Below are 25487 nucleotides of genomic sequence, written 5' to 3' on the forward strand. Positions count from 1 at the left end.
CCTTCATGCCACCACATTGTCAGACAACTTGGCCCAGGGCTGAGCCTGAGCCCCATTTTCTAAAACTTTGTTTTCTAACAGGAGTCCTCTTTTAAACTGGGCAGAAAACTTGGAATTTTGAGGCACTACCAACTTACCATCTTTGACTCCTTAGAAATACCAATGTTCTAACTTTTAGAATATGAGACAAGCTGGTATTTTATAATATTTTGGCATTATTCAAGACAAACAAATTCATTGTTTTATCTTGTTTCTCCCCTTTGCTGCTTGTTCTTCTCATGCCTGCTACTAAGATCTTGATGCATCTTGAAGCTAAGAGCTTAAATATGATGCCATCTTATTTCTATTTATTTTCTAAGGTTAACCCAAATGGCAGCTCAATGTGCTGTTCTAGAATTTTCTTTTCTTTTTTTTCTTTTTATGATTACTTTTGGGCTTACAAGCTTGCAGCTTTCTAAAATTGTATATATTTCATTAAAAAATATATATGAGCCATCTTTATTTTTCTGACCTTTATCTCTGGTCCTTCCAATCTCCAATATTTCAGAGTTTTGGTGATCACATCAAAAAGTTTTTTTTTTTTTTTGGGGGGGCGCCTGGGTGGCGCAGTCGGTTAAGCGTCCAACTTCAGCCAGGTCACGATCTCGTGGTCCCGGAGTTCGAGCCCCATGTCGGGCTCTGGGCTGATGGCTCAGAGCCTGGAGCCTGTTTCCGATTCTGTGTCTCCCTCTCTCTCTGCCCCTCCCCCGCTCATGCTCTGTCTCTCTCTGTCCCAAAAATAAATAAACGTTGAAAAAAAAATTTTAAAAAAAAAAAGTGTTTTTTTTTTAATTTTTAGTATATATATATTTGAGAAAGAGAGAGAGTGTGAGTGGAGAAGGGGCAGAGAGAGAGGGAGAAATAGAATCCAAAACAGGCTACAGGCTCCGACCTGACAGCACAGAGCCCAATGTGGGACTTGAACTCACAGACATGAGATCAAGACCTGAGCTGAAGTTGGACACCCAACCAACTGAGTCACCCAGGTGCCCCCAAAAGTTTTGTTTTTGGTCTTTTGAGTTAATGGTTTTTATAAAATATTTTGTTATAATAATCAGCATATAAATATTTATTTCTATATTTACTCTTTCAAGTGTATTCAGTATTACTATTAGATTTATATCCTAGATGTCCCTTTTAATTTTGAAAACTAATCTTTGAAGCTATAATTCTATTTTCCAGGTTAAAGTATATGAACTTCTGCTAATATACATCATTATATATATATATATATATATATATATATACACACACACACATATATATGTATATATATATAAATTATACATATACAGTACAAATACATATATTGACATTGACATTTATATACATAAATAAAATTTTCTAATTCTTTTCCCAAATATACACATGTATGTAGCCACATATACCACCAACAACCTGATTTGGATGACTTGAATCTAATAGCCTATTTGGAAAAATTTAAAGACTCCTCTTGTACAAGACACCTTTTGTTCCATCAGTCCCCTGCTAATAGTTTCCTTTCCTGAAGAGGTCAATTGTTATCTATTTAATGAATCCAGCTTCTCGCACTTTGAACACTGAAATCTTCATGTTCTTTCCTGAATGCTAAAGGCCTGTCTGGTCGTACAACACACTGCTGCCATGCCAACAGGCTAGCAAACATCTATTTTCAACTGACAACAGGCACATATCTCCTGCTTATTTTGCCCAAAGCTTTTTCAATTCTTTTGACATTCAACATACAAACTATACAATTAGAAAGTAATATAACAATTAAGAATTATACCCCTTCTTAATCTCTCCAAACTTATTCCTGAAGAAATGCAAAGAAAATTTTCTGTCCTAATATTTATAATTTCAAACTCCTTAGTGTTGTGTAATTATTCCTGGGAGGTGCATTGTGTGAGCTGTTTACATGAGATGAATGGAACCATGAATTTATAAGTACATGCTCCATTACACTCAGAGTGTATTGCTTCTTAATTTACGTCTTGCTTTGGGCCATGCAGAAGATTATTCTGGCTATTTTAAAAGAGCTGTTCCAAATTCTGTAGATTCATCTCCCACGGGTCCTTTTTATTCTGGGATTTTAAAATCATTTGGTGGGCAGAAATTTCACCATGCATTTGTCAGATAAATTTCCCACTTATCATATTTGGCTTATGGCAATATGGTAGTTTTCAGAAGAAGAAAGCAAAAAGCTCATGACTTACTCTCATGGGACAGGAAAATGTAGAGCTAGAAGACAAAGAATATAATTATATTTTTATGAGCAACCATGTAAATATATTACTAAAAATGTTCTTTTAAATAGCATAGTCAAATGGAGAAAGAAGTAAAAGCATTGGAAACCAGACTGAAAAATCCTTTGATCTGACTTCTAGACTGCTCTGCTTAATAAATTAAAGGCATCAACTTTATGCATCTGACTAAAATGCACCTAATTAAGGATATCATTACTAAGGATCTTACTAGGAAAAAAAAATAAAAACTTAGGAACTTGAGGAATGTTGCTTCTGAATAAAATAACTTACCTTGTAAGAAAACAAAATTTAATATACCCAAATTAGCATATTTGCCAATGAGTTCCTCTTTTTAAATAACTCAAAATCATCGATATTTTCTCTGAGAATGGGAGAAATTCAGGAGTTATGATTCTCCTCGCACATAAAGTCATTAATTTGATCAAAATTTATGACCCCACTTGAATTCAAAAATTGGAAAATAACACTAAGTAACCTGAGTGTTTCACAAATTAGTTGTCTGTGTTTGGGGAAGATTTTTAAGCTTTCTGTGTTTCTGATACATAATATGTAGAACAAAGTAGCGTAGTCAGAAGGCCATTCTTGCAACTCTGGAATTTTGTTTCTAACCTGTTACCAAGCATATTACCTATAAAACAGAAGAGCAGTGGATTTTTTCCCCCAGTTAATGTACTTCAAGTAAATTCATTGTATAAAAAATAAGTTAATGTTTACTGTTATTATAATTATATTACTGAGATTAGTAGGTCAATAGACTAGAAAAATGCCTCTATAATAATATTAGGGAATGGTTCTCCAATTCCCAAAGGCACATGCTCCCTGCCCTTTTCCACACTTATAACTCCTGGAAATTCTCTTGTATGGAGGAGATTTGTGGGGAGCAAAATTGGAGAAGGAGTTGATGGCCATGTGTATTTTGCAAAGTTCACAAGTATCTTGTGATACAGTCTCTTCCTAACCCAGTTGAATAACACTAGTTTAGATTGATCTAACACCTTTTGAGAGTATATGCAACTGTGTAGACAGTATTTTTCTAACCTTCCTAAAAGAATATCAACCATACATTAAAAAAATCTACATTTAAAATTTCTTTTTTTTTTAATTTTAGAGAGTGCACATGCAAATGTTGGAGAGGGGCAGAGGGGGAGAGAGAGAGAATCCCAAGCAGGCTCCATGTGATTAGTGCAGAGCCTGGTGTGGGGTTCAATCCCAAGACCCTAGGATCATGATCTGAGCCAAAACTAATAGTTGGACACTCAACTGAGCCACCCAGGCACCACAATCAGTTTTAATTATGGCTTTAGTGTATCCCCACTCTTGAATTTGAAAAAAAAAATGTAAGGCTAACTTGAACTATTTGTTCACTATAATTATGGATAGGTCATATCTTTATACCCCAAAATTTCATGTTCTAAACACTCATTAACTATTTAGAATCTTGTCAACATATAGAACCTTTACTATATATTCTTGTTCCTTTATATGTTTCTGGACATAAGTCATGGAAGGAAAGAATTCTCTAAGAAAATGTGCACTGAGGCTATGGAAGGTTTATTGCAAAAAAGTCAAAAGGGATGTCAGGCTCTGTGATCCGGGCTTTGATGTAGGCTTAGATTTTTATCCGTATCAGGGCCATGAATGAACAGAAAATGCACACATGACTAAAGCAAACACAAATATACTGCACTCAAATATAGTTTATTAAATGTATACTATACCAGGAAATAATTAAACACACCCAGTTTAATTCTTGCTGCAACACTTTGAGGTTTTTATTGATTTCTCCATTTTAGGTATAAGTTTAACTTTATACAAGGTCATAGAGTTAGTAACTCTCAGGTGGCATTTGACTCTGTTCAGAGTTTTGTAAAGATCTGCATCAGAACTCCTCCTTGCAGCTTACTAGGTGTACAATCTTGGGAAAGATACTGATAACTGTCATATAGACCTCAACACTCATGTGTGTCCATAATAAATTGCCTTTCCTGCTTGTAGTCAAAGCATATGGACAACCGAATTGCATCCAAAGGTTTTAAGGATGGAATGAGAGCGAGGGAGTTTAATGATTTAAATATTTGACCACTTCAAGCTAATGTCCTATAGTAACACTATCACTGATTATGTCTCAAACATAGCATCACAATTCCCTTTAATTACCCTCAAAAATATGTTGGAAGGATTGCATTTATATTAAATATTTGTGTGTATATATTTATATTAGATCTATAGACATATGTATTATATGTCTGGAGAGAGAGAGAGAACAAGTGCATGAAATTTTGGTAATGCAAGCCACAGAGGAAAGCTCCCCAGTCTTCTCTTGATACTGCAGATATGTAAATGACTATGAAAACAAATTTCAAAAGAATATTTTAAGGTTGAAGTTAGGAAATTTGATATCGCCAAAGAAAAGAAAAACCCTTTTTATAATTTCTGGCATCCATACACAAAACAAATATTTTGTTTTGGGGGCATGGATATTCTTAATATTGGATGTCTGCAAATCAATTTCCTGGGAAATAAATTAGATAATACACATTCTTTTCTGTTCTTTAGAAAAGACCTTACTATTTGCTCTGTATTCCTTTCATAGACAAAGAGTTTCTTGACCTTAAATATTACTATATTGATATAAATATTGATTAACATTAATATGTATTGATTATATCAAACTTTATTTCACCTAGCTCCTTAAAATCTTTTAACTGCTTCCATTCTTCATAGAATAAAATCAATTCCTATCCTAGTCTGCAAAGCCTTGAATAATATAACCATAATTTAAGTTTCTCTGGGCTCATGTTCAACCACTCCCACCATAAAAGGCTATTTACAGTTCCTTGGAAGTTTTTATATCTTTCCTGCTTCTGGCCTTTGAACACACTACCCTCTTCTATTTCCACTTAGTTTTCTAGCTAAATCATATTCATCTTTTAGTGCACACTTTATTATTTCTCCAGTAGAGCTAAACTCAGAGACAAGTCATCTCATGTAATATTCTATATTAAAATATAGTGCTTAGTCTTTGTTAGAGTTTTTTTGATGCCTATAATGACTGACACTTAATACATTTTTAATAAAAAATGAACAAATAATTGATTTTTCTATGCCTTTATTCAAGTCTAAGCTCATTTTAGAATAATGCATTTTTAAAAATCTGGATGAAATGACATCAGGTATAAGCCCTGTTCTAAAAATTACCTGGCCTCTTTCAGATGATTTTTTTATATTGGTATTTTTGTAAATATTGACTTCAGTATCTTACCCCATTTATAAGTGGCAGACAGACCAATCGGTAAATCTCTTCAGATACATAAATATTGACATTGCAATTTATTAGGTATCACAATACATTTTTTCCCATCTTTTTCTTTCTTTTTTTTCTTAATTGATGCTTTAACTCCTTACGTTCATGGAAAATCTCCAATGTTTTCTATACCTCACAAAATTTAGTATTGAAATTTTCCTTCTCATTATTTTTAAAAATTTTTTTAAGTTTATTTATTTATTTTTGAGAGACAGAGAGTGAGCAGGGAGGGGCAGAGAGAAGGAGGGAGAGAGGGAGAATCCCAAGCAAGCTCTGCACTGTCAACACAGAGCCTGATGTGGGGCTCAAATCCCAAACTGTGAGATCATGACCTGAGATGAAACCAAGAGTCAGACGCTTAACCCACCGAGCCACCCAGGTGTCCCATCCTTCTCATTATTATCATCATATTCTCTATATTGCATACATGGACAGAGTGCTTACTTAGCATCAGATATAATCTTCACAACAATTCTGAGATAACTACAGATACTATCCTCATTAAAAACATGAGTAACCTTAGTATCTACAGAGACTTTTTCATGTAGCAAATGTTAGGGGAAGAATTGAACCCAGAAAGCCAGTCAGTGGGGTCTCTTCTGTAAGTAGTATTCAAAGAACATGTGTTTTTATGGTTTAAGATTGCCTGAGTAGCTAGTAATCTGTGTATTCGTGATACACTAGTATTAATGCACTTAAGAGTGGGAGACCCATCTTGGGTCTGGACAGATCTTTAGTAGGTATGCTTTTAGATATGTCCTGGAGAAAGATTCCCAGTGCTAGCCAATATAGTTATCAATAACTGAATACCTTATGATAATCCTTTTCCTTTCTGATTCTATACACTTTCCGTGTTGCAATGCCATCCTTAGCAGCTTACTCAGATAACTGATTTGCACATTAGTTATCAGTATACATGTTAACAGTTTTCATGAAATGCAATATATTTCTGCTTGTAGTAATAATTTGACTAATAATTTATATCTTTTGTTAGTAAGTAGTTCTGGTTTGTTAATCACTAAAGGAAATGGTATCAACTATATCTGATTTTCTCAAATGTGAAAAAGTACAAGAATTACTATATTAGCAAAATTACTTCTATTTTGCAAGTTTAAAAATGTTAGTCAATAAATGTTTTTTTTATCATGTTAGGAACGAATTTGATAAGAAAACCAAAAACAAGAAAAACAAGTTATTTGTAAAATATTTAATGTAGCTGTTTACATTATGATTTCCATATAAATTCAAACAAGTGGCCTCATGTTCTCTTTCTCTCTTAAAAGAAAACAAGTTTGATTTAATGATTAACTTTTAAAAAAATTAGATATTTTTTTCAAAGCTTCCAATAGATGTAATGGAAATTATATATTAATGAAATATAAATGGAATTTTGCCTCTTTTTAAAACTGAGGGACTATTTGCCAAAGACAGTGAAAAGAGATGTGTGTTGTAACTTGACCCAGATTGATCCTATTCAATTATTTTATTTTTATTTGAAGAAAGAAATACAGAAACAAGTGATTTAACTCAAGTTGAACATTGGAGCAGCAAAGTTAAGTAGAACCAGGCTGGAGTTGGCCCCACTGGGTCAACCTTAAGAAATTTATATTTGGGTAAGCAGAAACAAAACACTGAGCAGAACTGATATGCTCAAGAGAGAATGAAATATTTCTACAACAAGAAATAGGAAATAGAGACCATGCAGCCCCAGACATTAAGATCAGCTATCTAAAGATTTTTTTTCCAATTTTATGGTAGCTAACTGTACTTCCTAAAATTGGGTATCTGGAAAGTGTTTTGTATGTTCTCAATTAGCTACCTTTGTAATCTGGGCTCATCTGAAAGATTCTTGGACCCTGTAAAGCAAATACTCCCCAATTAAAACAATCTCATATTGAATGAGTTACCTAAAAGTGTATTTTTATAGAATCAAATTTCTTTTAACTGTACATACATATCACCTATGCTATCTAGATTTCGCTCCTTGTAATATATAGAAAGGATAATTCTTTTTAACATGTATTTAGGGATTGGTTCTTGCTTGAGTTTTTTTTCTCTGTCAAATGAAATGTTTATTTCTAATCCTTCAATTAAAGATTCTTCAGATGAAAACATTATAATTGCATTAAAATTTGAGAATGGAATGCACTGCATGAGGAATATTTGTATTTTTTCTCTAACTCTGTATGTACCTGAGTTGTTACATTAGAAATTATAAAAAGGGAATCTGAATTCTAGTTTATCCTCACTGAAATTCCGTGTTAACCTTTACTAGTGTAGTTAAGGGGTGTGGTGACATGAAGAGCGTTGGCTTTGAGAAGACCAGGACCATCCTTAAACCCAACTAGATGTGACCACTTTTCTGACCAGGCTTGAAAGTGCTCCATCCTGATCCTCTCAACAGGGAGGAAAGTACTTAAGCCTAAGGTATTGTAGTCACCTAGATCCCATGTGCCTCTCCAGATGTGTGTGTGTGTGTGTGTGTGTGTGTGTGTGTGTGTGTGTGTGTGTGTTTAATCATGTTAGGAACAAATTTGATAAGAAAACCAAAACCAAAAACAAGTTATTTGTAAAATATTAAATATCAGATAACTCGATCCAGATCAATCTCCTGATACTCAGAACCTGAAAACCATAGGGTAAATTGTCCAGAACCTGGTTCTAGGACTTGCATGGGCATGAGTCTCTTTCCCAGTGTGTTTCCTACAGGGTGGTCTAAGTGTATTCAAGTGTATTCAAGTCTAAGTTGGGGCAGGGGTAGAGAAGAAGTGACCAAGACATAGTTCTTGTCAGACACTGTGGACAGAGCTTGAATAGACAGGCTGATGGCTCCATGCCCATGTGCAAAAGTTGCCTCATGGTATGAGATTGAACCTACCATGTGATCAAGGGGAAGTTGGTCAAGGGCCAGGAGCTGGCTCTTTCTTAACTACCACATTCAGGAGTATAAGAATGTTGTAATTGAGTCTTACTTTCTAGGTCATTATGAAGGTATGTTTATCAAGTTAGGAGGCTAAAACATATTTCATTGTCTGGTTTATAGCTTTTGGGTATTAGACATATGGTATGTGTACCTCTAGTTGTATTATCACTGTTAAGATTCTGATGAATAGATGTTGTGATCTGGTCTTGTAGCTTTTGAGCTCCTGGTCTTGGTGGCTCATGACATGTGCTCTTGGGAATGCCCAAGGGGAAGGGTCCACTACAATATCCCTCCTCCAATTACTAAATTAAACTCAGGACACAGACCTGTTACTCTATGATTTTCCCAGAATATATTTTCCTGGTCCAGTCTGCATTAAGCATTTTTTTTTAACTGAAGGAGCAAGGGATATCTTAATTTATTTCTTGAGGAAAAATTTATTTCCCATTTGAGTCTAAGTGGAAACAGTTCCCCTATAGTTTAGCTCTGGTTTTGTCCACCCTTTATAATAACATTAATGTTCTTCCAAGAACAGTAGGTAGAGGCAGGGTTAAGTCATTTAATGGCTAATTCATTTTGAATATAGCTTTACATTAATTTGTATATATGTCCTGGTTATAAAACACAAGAGATAATGATAAAATAAATTTGGAAATGGTACATTTTTAAAATGCATTTATTTTATACACCTAACTCTTGGTGGGTTTTTTTTTTTGGTTTGCTTGTTTTGCTAATTCACATTTATATATTTTTTCTGTTGAAAATATCTTATGGCTACATTCACCAGAGAAGGAACCTGGTTTCTTTATCAAAACAAACTTAAAAAAAAATTAGTGTGTTAAAATTTTTTTAAGTTTTCTGCAAAAATTGTTTTTCTTATTAATATACACATTGTACATGATCAGTAGCAGTAGACATTTGCTTCCTCTTTCCTATTGATACTCCTTTTTAAGCAAGGTGAAATGATATATAGAATAATATCCAGCTCAGTTTCAATAAATAGTATTACAATCATCTTAGAACTCCAATAATGATTAAAAAAATATCATTTTAGAAGGTAGCAATGCTTCATTGCACAACAAAGTTTCAGTGTACAGGGTAGAAATATTTTATGAAGCTTCCACATTTAGATATTCGTTCTGTTGTATGTGATGGTGTTCTAATTGGTCCTTTCAGGAAATCTTATCAAAATCATAGGTTGACTTTCACTTTAAAGCTGTTAAATCTTATACAATTTATGTAAGTGATGATAGAAAGTTTAAAATACAAAGTAGGGGTGCCTGGGTGGTTGGTTAAGCTTCTGACTCTTGATTTTTGGCTCAGGTCATAATCTTGCAGTTGTGAGATCCCACCCCACCTCAGACTCTGTGCTGGGTGTGGAGCCTGCTTGAGATTATCTCTTCCTCTCTGTTTGCCCCTTACCCATTTGTGCCTGTGTGCATGCATGCTCTCTCAAATAAAAAATAAATAAATAAAAATAAAATACAAAGTAATACACAAATTAAGATTACAAATCATCATTTAGAACTCCTACTCTGTCAACAAGAAGGCACATATGTGGCTTTTTATGTGGAAAAAATTCTAAACTGATTTTCCCATTTTTTAAATTTTATAAGAATCTAAATTTAAACCAAAATGTTTCTTATATAGTCTGTGTTATAAATTTCACTAACCCTATTGGTATTATTTTTTTTTCTTATTGGTATTTAAGAGAGGAGTGAAATTATTTGTGTAAAAAAAAATCTACCATTTAAAATAAGGACATATTGGTATTTTAACTATTGAATTTAAAATTATACACATACAGTCGAGTTAATTTTTTTTTTAATTTTTTTTTCAATGTTTATTTATTTTTGGGACAGAGAGAGACAGAGCATGAACGGGGGAGGGGCAGAGAGAGAGGGAGACACAGAATCGGAAACAGGCTCCAGGCTCTGAGCCATCAGCCCAGAGCCTGACACGGGGCTCGAACTCACGGACTGCGAGATCGTGACCTGGCTGAAGTCGGACGCTTAACCGACTGCGCCACCCAGGCGCCCCAGTCGAGTTAATTTTAATGCTTTTATTTAATTAGCATTAAGCTATAAATAGAAGAAAAAGTCTAATTTGTATCAATAGTAACTTCATGTTCTCATCAATATTATTTTACATGCAAAAAAGTCCAAAATAATCATTGGACTGTAAGAAATTATTCATGAGAATATTTTCAGTTTATAAAAGTAAGTGATATAATTAAGATTTAATTCATTGAAGATACTGGTACATATGTATTACCAGGGTTCTAGTCTCATCCCTATGAGGGGATTTTTATCTTTTTGACCCTCAGTGTCCTCATCAACCTCATGTGGGCTCTAAATTAGAGCTGAAGCATTGTGTCTAACTCTCATTAATTGCCTATGTGACTAAGGTAAGTCATTTTTCTTCCTTGTAAGAATGAACATTTTATAAATTAGCTATAATCTCAAAGTTGAATCTAAAACCTTCTATGGAGTCATATTTCTGAAAGAGTCAAATTTAGGGCTTAAACTGTTTTCCTGATAGAATTTTAATACACTATTAATGAATGCTGATTATTATTTCAAACTTTTTCATGAACTTACATACAAGACACACAGGTCTTCATCAAACAATACAATAGCCTACAGAGTGACTTCCATTTATTAATTCCTGAGAGGTTTATAAGTGAAAGTAATGGATTATGCATGGATGCCTTTTCCACATTAAGTGGAATAATCAGCTAATTTTTCTTAAACATTATTTTGTAGCCTATGAAAGAAGCCAGAATGTCACCCCAAAGTGTCTCTTTGACATAAAAATTAGTTTGAACTGAAAGCAATTAAGAAGCAAATCCAGAAAAAGCTTTCCCTTTTCTGCTTAGCAGGTATAAAGTTTCCTTTTACTGGAGACCGATTCTTTTCAGGCCAGAGATGGCATGAGAGGAATCCACAAACACACCTCATTCCATCAGTTTTTGTTCCCACAGTTTGCCACCCTTGGAATCCTTGAACTGCTTTTCTTTGTCCTGTCCTTTCTCTACAAATTTGTTCTTAGCTGAAGATGCTATACAAGCTGCTACTTTGAGTTACTTTTTGGTTTAATTTCTCTTGAATGTTGTCTGCTGTACATATTAACAAACTATTTTTTTCTTATTAATCTTTTTGTAAAAAAGTCCAAACTGAAACCCCAAAGTGGGTAAAAGTAAAATTTAGCCTCCTTTACATCTACATGTCAATTACAATCCTATATATTTTTCTTCAACATTGTTTCAGTACCTACATGTCTATTAGAATTACAGGTGTTTTTATGTTGATCATCCATCATGACAATTATTTTGAGTTTGTTATAAACAGCTGGAACCATTGAAATAAGGGAATCTTCCATTTGTCCAAGGTAATGCAGAAATACAGATGATATGTCCCTGGGCCTCACTAAATTAACTGGGATATTGCCTATTCTTGAAGTAGATATATCATAAGTATCTCTACATCTTAACTGAGAAAAGTAATATTAAAAATGCAATGAAATCCTTTGATCACTGGAATTATATTATACATTGTGTTTCAAAAGAAATCTAACATCGTTTGAAGGACACATTTTAGTATTACACAAGGACCAGAGGGGAGAAAACAGCTTGCTTTCAAATTCTCAATATATATTGGTGAAGAAGGGTAGTGTCTTGCCTCCCTTGTTGCTCATGCCTCTGCAAAGCTCTGCATGGCTTTGGTTTCAGTGATGGTGGAAATGAGAAGGGTGCTAATGGAGTGTCATTTCTGAGCTGCCTTTGATAGTGTGGCAATCCTTTCAGAATAGAATTTTGGAAAAAACCATCTCCTCTATTACCCATTGCACGTGCTGGCTTCCTTCCTTCTGCCTCCTTTTGATGTCTCCCCATTAATGTAAACTTTTCATTTTCTAGCTTCCTTTCATTTATTTCATTCAGTTTAAATATTTAAAAGTGTAGCCATTTAGGTTTTCTGAAACAAATTGTGATTTCTTGATTGAAATTTCTTTTCCATTAAGGAAAATAATAGATAAACATTCAATTATGTAAATACTGAATGGATATAGTTCTTTCATTTGCTATAAGAATAGCAATGGCTACTCTTTTTTTTTTCTTTCCCCCATATGACTAATTTTCCCTGGAAACCAATGTGAAAAGATCAATAAAATAAAGGTGTGGAGACTTAAACATTCTTTGATCAACTTGCATTCGTTTACACTAATCACTGTATTAGTTGCAATCTCTGACATTATTATTTCAGGTAACTCCTTTTGTCCTGTATGAAAATCAACATTCTGTATATACTTCTCATTCTTATTGCTTTTGATCTAGTTTGAAGGCCTAGTTAAAATATATTTTTATAAAATTTAGTGTATACTATGCCTGTAATATACACAAAGCTGCATATTATAATTTTTGATGGATGATATCAGCAAAAGTAATGTACCACATCTGAGAAAGTAATATAAAACATCAAAGAGTAGAAACTACTTTGCTTAACTTCTAATGGTTCTAAACCAACAAATAACTTTGCTTTAAATTCATGAAATATAATAAAACTTTAGGCTACTAATATTGTCAACACATAGTATAATCTCTTGTTTATTATAGTTACTTGTTTGTAAGTGCGGGTAAGGGTACATTTTTCAGATAGGATATTGTACTCTGAAATAGAGTTGTGCTATGACTCTCCAGAGGGAAGATTTTTAAAACTTTGGTTTAGGTGGTGATGTGAAAACAAGTGAAAATGCCCTCTGGGTACAGAGGTATCAAAAAGCTTTCACAAGTTTCTCCATAGTTTTAAAAAAGACATAAACAAAAACAAAAACAAAACTTTTTAAAGTCAATTACCTCTTAGTAGTTGGTAAAAATGAGTCAGAAGTTTTTAAAGGAAAGAATGAACATGGTTGAACATTATGTTCTATGCAATTTTTTAATACTTTTTTTTTTTTTTTTTTTTTTTTTTTTTTTTTTTTTTTTTTTACCATCTCAAATGTACAGACTACTGAGGAAAAACTGTTTTGGAACACTGTAAATTTTTGTAGCCACTTAGATTTACCACTGTACTCTACAACCAAAGTACAGAACTTGTGGTTTTGTTCATAATCTTAACCTTTGTAACAAGTGCCTAGAAAATTACAAATGATAAAAATTATTGAAGGAATTAATATTAAACCTGAATAACACATCACAATGCAGTTAAATAAATAGTACTGATAATCCTGTTTTGTTAAGAAAGGTTAAATTTTATTGAATATACTCTATTTTAAACTTTATCTTCTATTTGTTCCTATGTTAATGGCAACCATTCCCAAATTCCCAAGGAACTAGATTTTAATCTACTGTTTATTCTGGGACCTGTCCACTCAAAATGAATAAACCTTTAAAATAAAAATTTAAGAGAAAGGAATTTTATTCAATTCTAAGTTAGGATAGCTTCTTGGGATACACGGTCTTGACAAAGAAGAGGGTACTCTAGGAAATGAATATTTGGTGTAGGTTTAAATGTTTTGTTTTTGTTTTTATATTCCAGAAAGTTAGACTTTATGATTTCAGTGGGTGCAAGGCTGTATGAGTTTGATCTGGGAACCCAGAAGATTTTTTTTCTTTGGAAGGCTCCTTTTTGGTGGTGGTGGTTGTTATTTTTAATGAGGCAGACCTACTATGTGTGCTTGGGGCAGAAATAAAGCCCATGTTGTGAGGTTTTGTGGAGTCATTTTGACTTTGGTAAATGTTAAAGTATAGCTTCTCTAGGAGCCCAGGAACAGAGCCCACAAACATAAATTGAAAATTTCCTTTCTGAGGTCAAAAATTCATTCGTTGACAAGATTACTGCAGTTAGGTATTGGGTGTGGATACCATTATTTGAAAAATAAGAATACCTCCAACAAACAATGAATGATAGAGGAAAGAAATTTATTGAATATCTCAAATACACCAGAAACGTTGCCTGCATCACTTAAACTACTTAGCCATTTTTTTCCTCCTACTTTCTCTCTCATTCTGTGGCTGTATTACTCTGGCTTTATACATCAGAAAACTGTGACTCAGAAACATGAAAGGTTATATAGCCAGTTAAGTAGTGGCATTGGATTCAGCTCCTATGTGATTTCGAGCCCAGGACATGTTTAATTTGATCTACTTTGCATTTGCATTGCACTATGTATTTCTCTAATATATATATATATATATATATATATATATATATATATGTGTGTGTGTGTGTGTATACATATATATATATACACACACATATATATTTAAACATTGTCAATATTGTACATTCTATTTTGATCCTGTGTGCCATTAATTTCTCCTTCTCATGTCTCAGAAAATTCAGTTTAATATGAAATTTTCTTTTTTTTTTAAAGTTTCATTTATTTACTTTTTGAGAAAGAGGGAGAGTACACAAGTGGGGAGGGGCAGAGAGAGAGAGAGGGAGACACAAAATCTGAAGCAGGCTCCAGGCTCTGAGCTGTCAGCATAGAGCCTGATGTGGGGCTCAAACCCAGAAACCATGAGATCATGAGATCATAACCTGAGCTGAAGTCAGTTGCTTAACCAACTGAGCCATTCAGGCACCTCTAATGTGAGAAAAGCAAACGGTGCCTACATACTTAATTTTTCAATATACATTTGTTACCCTATTGTGCTATAACTAATTATCAATATATTTCTGCACCAAATATTTTTGGTCTATCTAGACTATAATTAAACAATTTTACTTTCTTCTTTTTGTCTTTCTCTGTATAGTTCCTTTTTATTTAGTATACATTCTAATATAGACTTTTACTCAGAGAAATTTTCATTTCATTGAAGAGCTATTTTGGGAAACTTTCCATTTTAGTCGTGACATGTAAAGAGCTTGGAAGTCATCACTCCCATCCTAATAAGATAAAGCTTAGCAAACTGAAAAATAAGGACTTTTCTTGGACTCCTCAGAGAAATGAGGTGCAGGACAAACTGCTACTCTGAAATTTGAGGAGAGGAACCCAGGTAGTCAGAGATCAGGTCTACTTCTTAGGAGCAGAAGTCACTGAACCATAAACTGGTATGAACTTGTACATAAAAATTTTGATGAATTTCTTGAGAGTAAATGATTAGCTTTGAAAGTGGGAAACTGTTAGGGCCACAGTTTGAAGGGGAGTCTTAAACTGTGGTGGGTCTAACCTTTAAAAATCCCACCAGGTTTTCATGGTGAAGAGCCAAGAGGGATAAACTCTAGGGTCTGGCAAGGGGAAGAAAGTAGAAACCATTCTAAATATATCCAGAGCACTCTCCATAAAAGACTACTCTCTAGGGTAAAAGACTTTATCAGAGCCTTATCTTTCATGGGAGAAGGGCATTTCCCTGACTCCAGGCCCCTCTAGCTTTCCCATCTCCACTAAGAGGAGAAATACTAATGAAGGTCACAACCTGCAGATGCAAGCCTACTAAAAAGCTGAGAATTAATTATAAGGATACAGAGGAATGGAAAGATTCCACCCATCTTACAGAACTACCCCCATGACAGCAGGATTCTTAATTATAGTGGATTACTCCTGAAAGAACTCCAAAGTGCCAGCTCTGTCTGAGGAGAAATTATTAGGGAAGCCCAAGGATTCCATGGGAGAATAAAATGGCACTAAAGGAGTTTGAAGCCTCGGATAACTTCAGCTACAGCAAATGTTGAACACAGAGAAGCTACTTGCCAGATTAACATATAACATACTAAGTTCCTATTTATGTCAGTTACTATTACCTAATACATTATGTCTGACTTTAAATAACATTTTCAAGCAAGCTAAAAGGAAAGGAAAACCATCTAAAGAGACAAATTAAGCATCAGAACCAGACTCAGATAAGAAACAGATTTTAGAATTATCTGGCAGGAAATTTAACATTGTGCTAATGGGAAAAAAATGGAGAATGTTTAAGAGCAGATGGATAATGTAAACAGAGAGAAAGAAATTTTTTTAAATTTTTTGTTTATTTATTTTTGAGAGTGAGAGAGACAGAGCATAAGTGGGGGAGGGGCAGAGAGAGAGGGAGACACAGAATCCAAAGCAGGCTCCAGGCTCTGACTGTCAGCCCAGAACCCAACATGGGGCTCTAACTCACCGCGAGATCGTGATCCGAGCCAAAGTCGGGGGCTCAACCGACTGAGCCACCCAGGTGCCCCAGAGAGAAAGAAATTCTAAGGAAAAATCAAAAGGAAGTATTATAAATAAAATGCAACAGAAATGAAGAATGTCTTTGATGGACTTGTCAGTGGAAAGGATGTGACTGAAGAAAATCAGTATGCTTGAAAACATGCCAATATAAACTGAAATGCAAAGAGAAAACAAAGAATGAATATAACAGAACATTTATAAACTCTTGGACAACTTCAAAAGGTATTATAGACATGTAACTGGAATGCCAAAAGGAGAAGAAAGAGATTGGAGTAGAAGAAATATTTGAATGAATACTGGATAAGAATTTTTCAGAACTAATGACATGGAAAATCACTGACCGAGGCAACTCAGTGGACACTAAGCAGCATGAATAATTTTGGTTAAGGGTATAATATACTTGATACAGATTTATCAAATAAAGTAATTTTTATGGTGGGATTAAATGAAAGGAGACATTCTGATTCCTTGTCAGACCCACTGAATATGATCGAGGGTTGTGATAGGAATGGTTTTTGATACCGAAGTCAACTGTGATTATAGGACTTTCTTTTATGTCATTAGCTAATATGAAGAAAATAGTGACAATAGTAAAAATATTCAATAATTTAAAAAATTTGATAGTTTCCAATTTTACCTTTAATTTTAAATATTCAGCATAAACATAAATTTGAAAGTGTCAAATGCCATATTTTTATTTATTCTGTTGACAGTAGCTAAATAGACATGGTGTATTTTTATTACAACTATATAAAAACTAATAAAAATGAAATTAAATCACCAATTAAGACTTACTATGTTGGCATGCACTTCTTAATCTTGGGGACGTTGCTAAGCACAGAATGGAAAATCATTTGCTCTCTTTGCTCAAAGAAATCCACCCGTGGCAAATTTTAAGGTTTCCAAGCTATTTTCATGTTTGTTTGTTATGCCTAAAGGAATCCAAGAAGAACTTATCTGAAACTCTTTTTTGGGATGGTTATATTTCTCTTAATTTAGGACTTGATACCATGTGGTCTTTACACATAGAACACAGAATTTCTTCATGCTTTAGATGAAAGATTGTATTCACAAACAAATGATTTTTTTAAGTTCATTCTGGGAACGCATTAGGGAGAAACTGAATGCCTTCAAGAATTCCTGGTACTGTGTTAATAGCCGTGGTAACAATGAGAGAAAGACGCAGTTTCAGTCCTTAAGGTGATAGAATTTGACCATCTATTTTCTTTTTGTCTATTTTTAATTGTCTTCTTGTCTTCTCAGTAAAACAGGTGCCAATAATTTCCACCAATAGCAATTAGGGACACCAAGATAAATGAAATTGTGGATAATTTCCTAAAGTGCTCCCTGGCCCCTTTCCCATCTGGAAAACTGGACCCTGAGTATTCTTCCTCTAAGATACCTTGTCTTGGCTCTTGGAATGGAAAGTTTCTGACAGACAATTTTTGAAACCTTCTTTAATCAATCAAAACAGCCTCTATTGCCTATTTAGTGATATTTGCTCAATATATTTAGAAAAACTAATGCTAGTAATCAGAATAATATATCCTTTTGTCATATGCAAATAGGCAAGCCAAGAGACCCTTTATCTGGCAGTGCACATTGTCTGTAAAACTGACTTTTTTTTCTGTAAATTGTTCAGGTTCTAAAACTGACACTGATGCCACAAAGAGAGAAGTGAAATAGTTATGGAAGTATATAATCAATAAGTAATGAAAAATACTTATTTATTGGACAGTAAATCAATAGGAGCAACTTGTGCCCATTTTCATATTGTCACACACATAACAGATAACTAGGCACAATCAATAGAAAGCTAATTCTTACAGTCCCAAAGAAATGGCTGATTTCATAAATATGTATGTGTTCAATATATCAAGTTGGCACAAACTCCTTCTAAGCAAGTTAGAAATGTCTTATACTGTCCAATTTTCTATAGTCTATTTGTAAAGATTTAAAATATCAAAACACTATTTTGTACTAAATATGATAACCCTGGCATAACCATGAGCATATATTTTTCATTTATATGTGCCAAATTCTTTACAAATGTTATATCATTAAATATTATAAAAACAATCAGTTGTCACCAGATTTGCATGAGAAGATATATTAAAGGAACTTCCAAAGGAAGGTCTTCAGACTGAAAGGATATGATTCTAGACAAAAATTCAGATCTACAAGAATAGCTGAAGAATGGCAAAAATAAATACATGGGCAAATAAGTTTTCCTGATTTTTAAATAAAAAAACTTGAGTTATTTAGTGAAGAGATAATAAAATGTACTTTTAGGCTTATGTAGAAGTACAGAACAGTGATATAATGATGGATGGATATCAGCAGTTTGTTTTAAGATTCTCAGTGAAATGATAGACATATGATAAAATGGTATAACTCAGGCTGTGATGTTAATATATACTGTAACTCTTAGAGAAGCCATTGGAGGGAAAACAGGTATAGTTGCATGTATACAGAAAGGATAAAAATAAATACTGAAATTAATTGATTAAAAAAAAACATTTTTTTGGAACCTCCGTACTGTTTTCCACAGTGAACACACCAGTTTGCATTCCCACCAATACTGTAAGAAGGATTCCCCTTTCTACATATCCTCACTAGCACCTGTTTTTTTGTATTGTTGATTTTAGCCATTCTGACAGGTATGAGATGATACCTTATTGTAGTTTGGATTTGTATTTCCTGATAATCAGTAACGTTGAGCATCTTTTCATGTGTCTATTGGCCATCAGTATGTCTTGTAAAAATGTCTATTCATGTCTTCTATTTTCAATTGGATTATTCATTTTTTGAGTGTTGAGTTTTAGAAGTTCTTTATATATTTTGGATACTACTCCTTTATCAGATATGTCATTTACAGGTAACTTCTCTTACTCCATATGTTGCCTTTTAGTTTTGTTGATTGTTTCCTTTCACTGTGCAGAAGATTTTTATATTGATGTAGTCCCAGTAGTTTATTTTTCTTTCTGTTTCCCTTGCCTCCAGAGACCTATATAAATAGAAGTTGCTACAGCTGATATCAAAGGGGTTATTGCCAGTGTCCTTCTCTAGGATTTTTACGGTTTCAGGTCTCACATTTAGGTCTTTAGTCCATTTTGAATTTTTTTGTGTGTATGGTGTAAGAAAGTCGTCCAGTTTCATTCTTTCGCATGCTGCTGTCCAGTTTTCCCAGCACCATTTGTTGAAGAGACCGTCTTTCCCATTATGTATTTTTATATATTTTTATATATTTTATATATATATAAATATATATATATTTATATATATTATATATAAATATATAAATATATATTTATATATTATATATATTATTATACATTTATATATAAATATATATTTATATATAAAATATATATTATATATATTATTATACATTTATATATAAATATAAATATTTATATATTTTACATATATTTACATATATTTATATATTTTTTATATATTTTTCTTGTTTTGTCAAAGATCAGTTGACTATGGGGACGCCTGGGTGGCTCAGTCAGTTAAGCATCCAACTTTGGCTCAGGTCATTATCTCACGGTTCGTGGGTTTGAGCCCTGCATCGGGCTCTGTGCTGACAGCTCAGAGCCTGGAGCCTGCTTTGGATTCTGTGTCTCCCTCTCTCTCTGCCCCTCTCCTGCTTGTGCTCTCTCTGTCTCTCAAAAAATAAATAAATGTTAAAAAAAATTAAAAAAAAAAAAGAGGTGCTTGGGTGGCTCAGTCAGTTGAGCATCTGACTTCGGCTCAGGTCATAATCTCGCAGTCCGTGAGTTTGAGCCCCACATCAGGCTCTGTGCTGACAGCTCAGAGCCTAGAGCCTGCTTCAGATTCTGTGTCTCCCTCTCTCTCTGCCCCTCCCCCGCTCATGCTCTGTCTCTCTGTGTCTCTCTGTCAAAAATAAATAAACATTAAAAAATATTTTAAAAAAGGTCAATTGACTATGTAGCCTATGATCCAGCAATTGCACTACTAAATATTTATCCAAAGAATACAAAAATATAGATTTGAATATGTATATATGTGTGTGTGTGTATTGTGTATTTATATATATATATACATATATATATATATTGTGTGTATATATATATATACACACACAATATATACATATAATACATATATATACACACAATATATACACACACACAATATATATATATATATACATATATATATATATATATATAACAGAATATTACTCAGCCATAAAAAAAGAATGAGCGGGTGCCTGCATGGCTCAGTTGGTTAAACATCCTACTCTTGGTTTCAGCTCAGGTCATGATCTCATGGTTCATGAGTTCTAGCACCACATTGATTGGGCTCTGCACTGACAGCTGTGGAGCTTGTTTGGAATTCTCAGTCTACCTGTCTCTGTGCCCCTCCCCTGCTAGTTCTCTCTCTCTCTCTCAAAGTAAGTAAATAAACATTGAAAAAAAGAATGAATCTTGCCATTTGCAATTACATGGATGGAGCTAGAGAGTATTATGCTAAGTGAAAGTCAGTCAAAGAAAGAAAAATACCATATTATTTCATATGTGGAATTTAAAAAACAAAACAAAGGGGAAAATAGGCAAACCAAGGAACAGACTCTTTATAGAGAACTGATTGTTACCAGAGTGGAGGTGGGTGGGGGATGGGCAAAATAGGTGATGGGGTACACCTACTGTTATGAGCACTGGGTGTTATATGGAATCACTATACTGTATACCTGAAACTAATATCACATTTATGTTAACTGGAATTTAAATAAAAACTTAAAAATAAAATAACCTAAAACGTTATTCTAAAATAAACAGTGGAGGAAAAAAAAATAAGGGGGGATTGAAAACAAATGAAGACACACGATTATTCTCATTTTACAGGTTAGGTCCAATACTAAGAAAAGTTACGAAACTTGCCCAAGATTAGATAGCATTTAAAGGAAGTTCCATGATTCAAACACAGACCTGCCTGATTGATTCTTATTATGCTCAGTTCCTAAATGGTACTGAGTAAGCATCTTAATTACATTCATTACTGAAGGATGACAGTTTTGACTGCAGTGTTAGATTGGAGTATTAGAGTATAAATAGTTCTGCTGAAAAGATACTTGTAGATAAAATTTTGAAATAAACTTCATCTAGGTAACAAATTATTCATATTCCTATATTTTCCTCCCTACTTTATGATTTTAACTTGAAAAGCAGCCATTAAAAAGTGAAATAAAATCCTATAACTATATACCAGTTGAAGAAATAAAATATAAAAAAAATGAAGTAATGCAAAAGTAGGAGAGAAGAGACAAAGAATAGAGGAAAAGATGAAAAATAGGTGTAATCATATAGTTACATTAATGTAAATTGGCAAAGTATTCAAAGTTAGATTGTCAGAATGTGTTTAAAAACACAAGACCCAATTCAATGATGTCTTCACTGGTTGTACTTTAAATATGAAGACTGATAATTTATAAGTATAAATATAGGAAAAAGATTTAATATAAACCTTAATGTTAAGAAAACACTGTATTTATAGGACAAAAATATATACTTAAGGAGAAATAGTATCACTAAGGATAGAGGGATATTTCAGAGTTATAAAAGTGTCAATCTTCAAAAAAACATAATCCTAAAAGTAGATGCACATGATAGGACATCAAAACCATGAAATAAAAATAGACAAATACAAGAATGAATAGACAAAATTTACTAAAATTGTTGGAGATTTAGCATTATGTTTTAAATAGAGCAATGAATAGAGAAAAGGTAGACAAAAAGTAAGGAACAACATGTTTCCTGACATGACAGAAAAATTATTATAATAGGCTTATTACTAGAAGAAACTATAAAAATTAGCAAAATACATGTGGCAAAGTCTTTAGCCCTGGACTGGACATCATAAGATGGCAATTGCTAATAGAAATTAAACTCATAACATGGAACTTATGATCACCTCACCCCTATGAACAATTCTCCAAAGCAGAAGATTGTAATTTTGTGAGTTAGAGAGGCTGAGATGAGAATTTGGGGCTGCTGAAGCCCCTAAATTTGGAATCTAGGAGGTGGGGCCCTTAGGAAAGAAGTATAATGAAAAAAAAAACAGGAGCCTGACTGGGGTTCCCCATGGGTTTTTGATTGAGAGTTAGGCTCATGTAAGTGCATCAGGGCAAGATAATATGATGTTTACAGAAGAGCAGCTGCTGTGAGGTTGTAAGAAGAAAAACAAGTGTAAAAGACAAACATCCTGAGAAATCATTTACAGTGTCCTAGCCAGAATACAGAAAACATTTTAATGCCCAGGACATTTACCTGAGATACCAGAGATACCAAATTTAGGAATGATGACTACTCTAATAAAAGGACTACTCTGAGCACTCTTACTAAGTTTAACACCAAGCTTCAACAAGACCTACAGGGGAGACAGCATTTGTAGATTAAGAACCACCAAGCTAGATCACCTTAGGAAACACCTTTAAGTTTTCACTTATCTTCCCTAATTAAACACTAAACCAAGTCTACATAGGTTATTAGGCAATAATGAACTACCTACTAGAAAAAACATTAACATTTTCAGTACAAGATAACAGAATGTATAGCTTCTAAAATATATCACCCAACATGTCCAGGATGCAATTAAAAACATTGCCAGACATACAAAACCACAGTAAAATATTATCCAGAGTCAAAAGAGAAAGCAGTCAATACAAATTGATCTCAAAAGACTCAAGAAATAGGATTTAATCCACAAAAACTTTAAACAGCTGTTATAAATATATTTAAAGGCAAAGAGATCACCTTCGTGAGTAAAAATGTAGGTATTTTAGCATAAAAATATAAAAGCAGACATTGGAAATTATAAAACAAAATAAGCAGAAATGTTCTCTGATATAGAAAAGATCTGTCAACAATAGCATAAACAGTTGGAACAGCTGAACAAAATTATGCTATGTTTATTACATTCTTAATGTAGAAAATGGGAGAAGGTTGAGGGTAGGAAGAGTGGGAATCATGAAATGTGAAGTAGAAAGTGTGCATTTTCATATAGTCAGATGTGGGGGAGTAAGAATTGGGAAATGTGAAGTGTCAAGTGTGAAGTTGACAATGGCAGACAGTTAATGCGACACATATTTTAGTAAGTTAGGGATATCTGTATTGAAAGAGGTGAGACTTACTAGCCAATAGAAGAAGAAATTAGAAAACTAAAAATATTTTATTTTAAAAATATTTATTTTTGAGACAGACAGAAGGAGTGCATGGGAGGGACAGAGGGAGAGGGAAACAAAGGATCCGAAGTAGGTTCTGTGCTGATGGCAAAGAACTCGATGCAGGGCTCGAGCTCCCAAATCATGAGATCATGACCTGAGCAGAAGTTGGATGCTTAATCAACTGAGCCACCCAGGTGCCCTGAAAAATCAAAATATTTTATTAAATGAAAATATAGGAAAAAGAATAAGAGCTTATTAAAAGCTTGGGCAATAGAAAATAACAAGATGATACACTTAAACCATATCAATAATTATATTAAATCTAAAAAGAATAAACATTCTATTTAACAGACATATATTTTTAAACTGGATAAGAAAGCAAGATGCAGGGGCATCTGGGTGGCTCATTCAGTGAAGCATCCAACTCTTGATCTCGGCTCAGGTCATGATCTCACAGTTGATGAGATTGCACCCTGCATCAAGAACCCCAAGAACCCCTGATTGGGATTCACTTTCTCCCTCTCTCTCTCTGTCCCTCCCCTTCTCATTCTCTCTCTCTCTCTCTCTCTCTCTCTCTTTCTCTCTCTCTCTTTCTCTCTCTTTCTCTCTCTCTCTCTCTCTCTAAATAAACTTAAAAAATCCAAATTTAGGTTGTTTACAGAAACACATAGGTTGAAAATAAAAGGATGAAAAAATAAGCATATCTCACAAACAGCTGAAGGAAGATGATGTGAGTCTATCAAATGTCAGACAAAGTAAACCTCAAGACAAGGAGTATTATATAAAGAAGGGCATTCCATAATGATAAAAGGAGTAATTCACTAGGAAGAAGTAGGAAGTCTAATATAATGTGCATGTAATAATAGAGTTTCAAATGATGCAAAAGGAACCCTTACAGTATGAAAGGGAGAGATAGAAAAATTCACAATATTAGAAGCACTATTCTCTTGGTGATTGAAAGAAATACACTTTTCACTATGTAGAAAGTTGTTAATGTGCTATTGCTGCTATAACAAATCACAAATTTAATGGCCTAAAACAACACAAATATAGTTTGGGAGGTCAGAACTCCAAATAGGTCTCACTGGGCTGAAATCAAGATATTAATTAAATGTTTGTCTTTTTCAGGCTCTAAGAGAGAGTCTGTTTTTTTTCTTGCCTTTTCAGCTTCTAGAGGCTTCCTGCCTTTCTTTCTTTTGGCCCCTTTCCATCTTCAAAGGTAGCAATGGCTGGTCGTGTTTTTCTCACATCTTGAGTCTGATATAGACTCTTCTGCCTCCCTCTTCCACATTTAAGTATCCTTGTAATTACATTGGCCCAACTGGTTAATCTTGGATAACCTCCCTATGTTAAACCAGCTGACTAGCAAACTTAATTCCATCTGCAACCTTGATTTTCCTTTGCCATGTTAGGTAACACCTTCACAGGTTCTGGGGATTATTATGTGGCCTATGTGGCCACTGATCTGCATACCACAAAATTATACCTCAACAAAAAATAATGAAAAGGGAAAATAATGTTAAAGAGACTGGCATGAAAAAGTCCCAATATGTTTAAACTAGAAATATAAATCTTAAAAAATGTTAAATACTACTTAATATTTTTAATATAAATTTCGATGATTTC

The sequence above is a fragment of the Prionailurus bengalensis genome, chromosome B2 (genome assembly GCF_016509475.1).
Source record: "Prionailurus bengalensis isolate Pbe53 chromosome B2, Fcat_Pben_1.1_paternal_pri, whole genome shotgun sequence".
In the NCBI taxonomy this organism is placed as follows: Eukaryota; Metazoa; Chordata; class Mammalia; order Carnivora; family Felidae; genus Prionailurus; species Prionailurus bengalensis.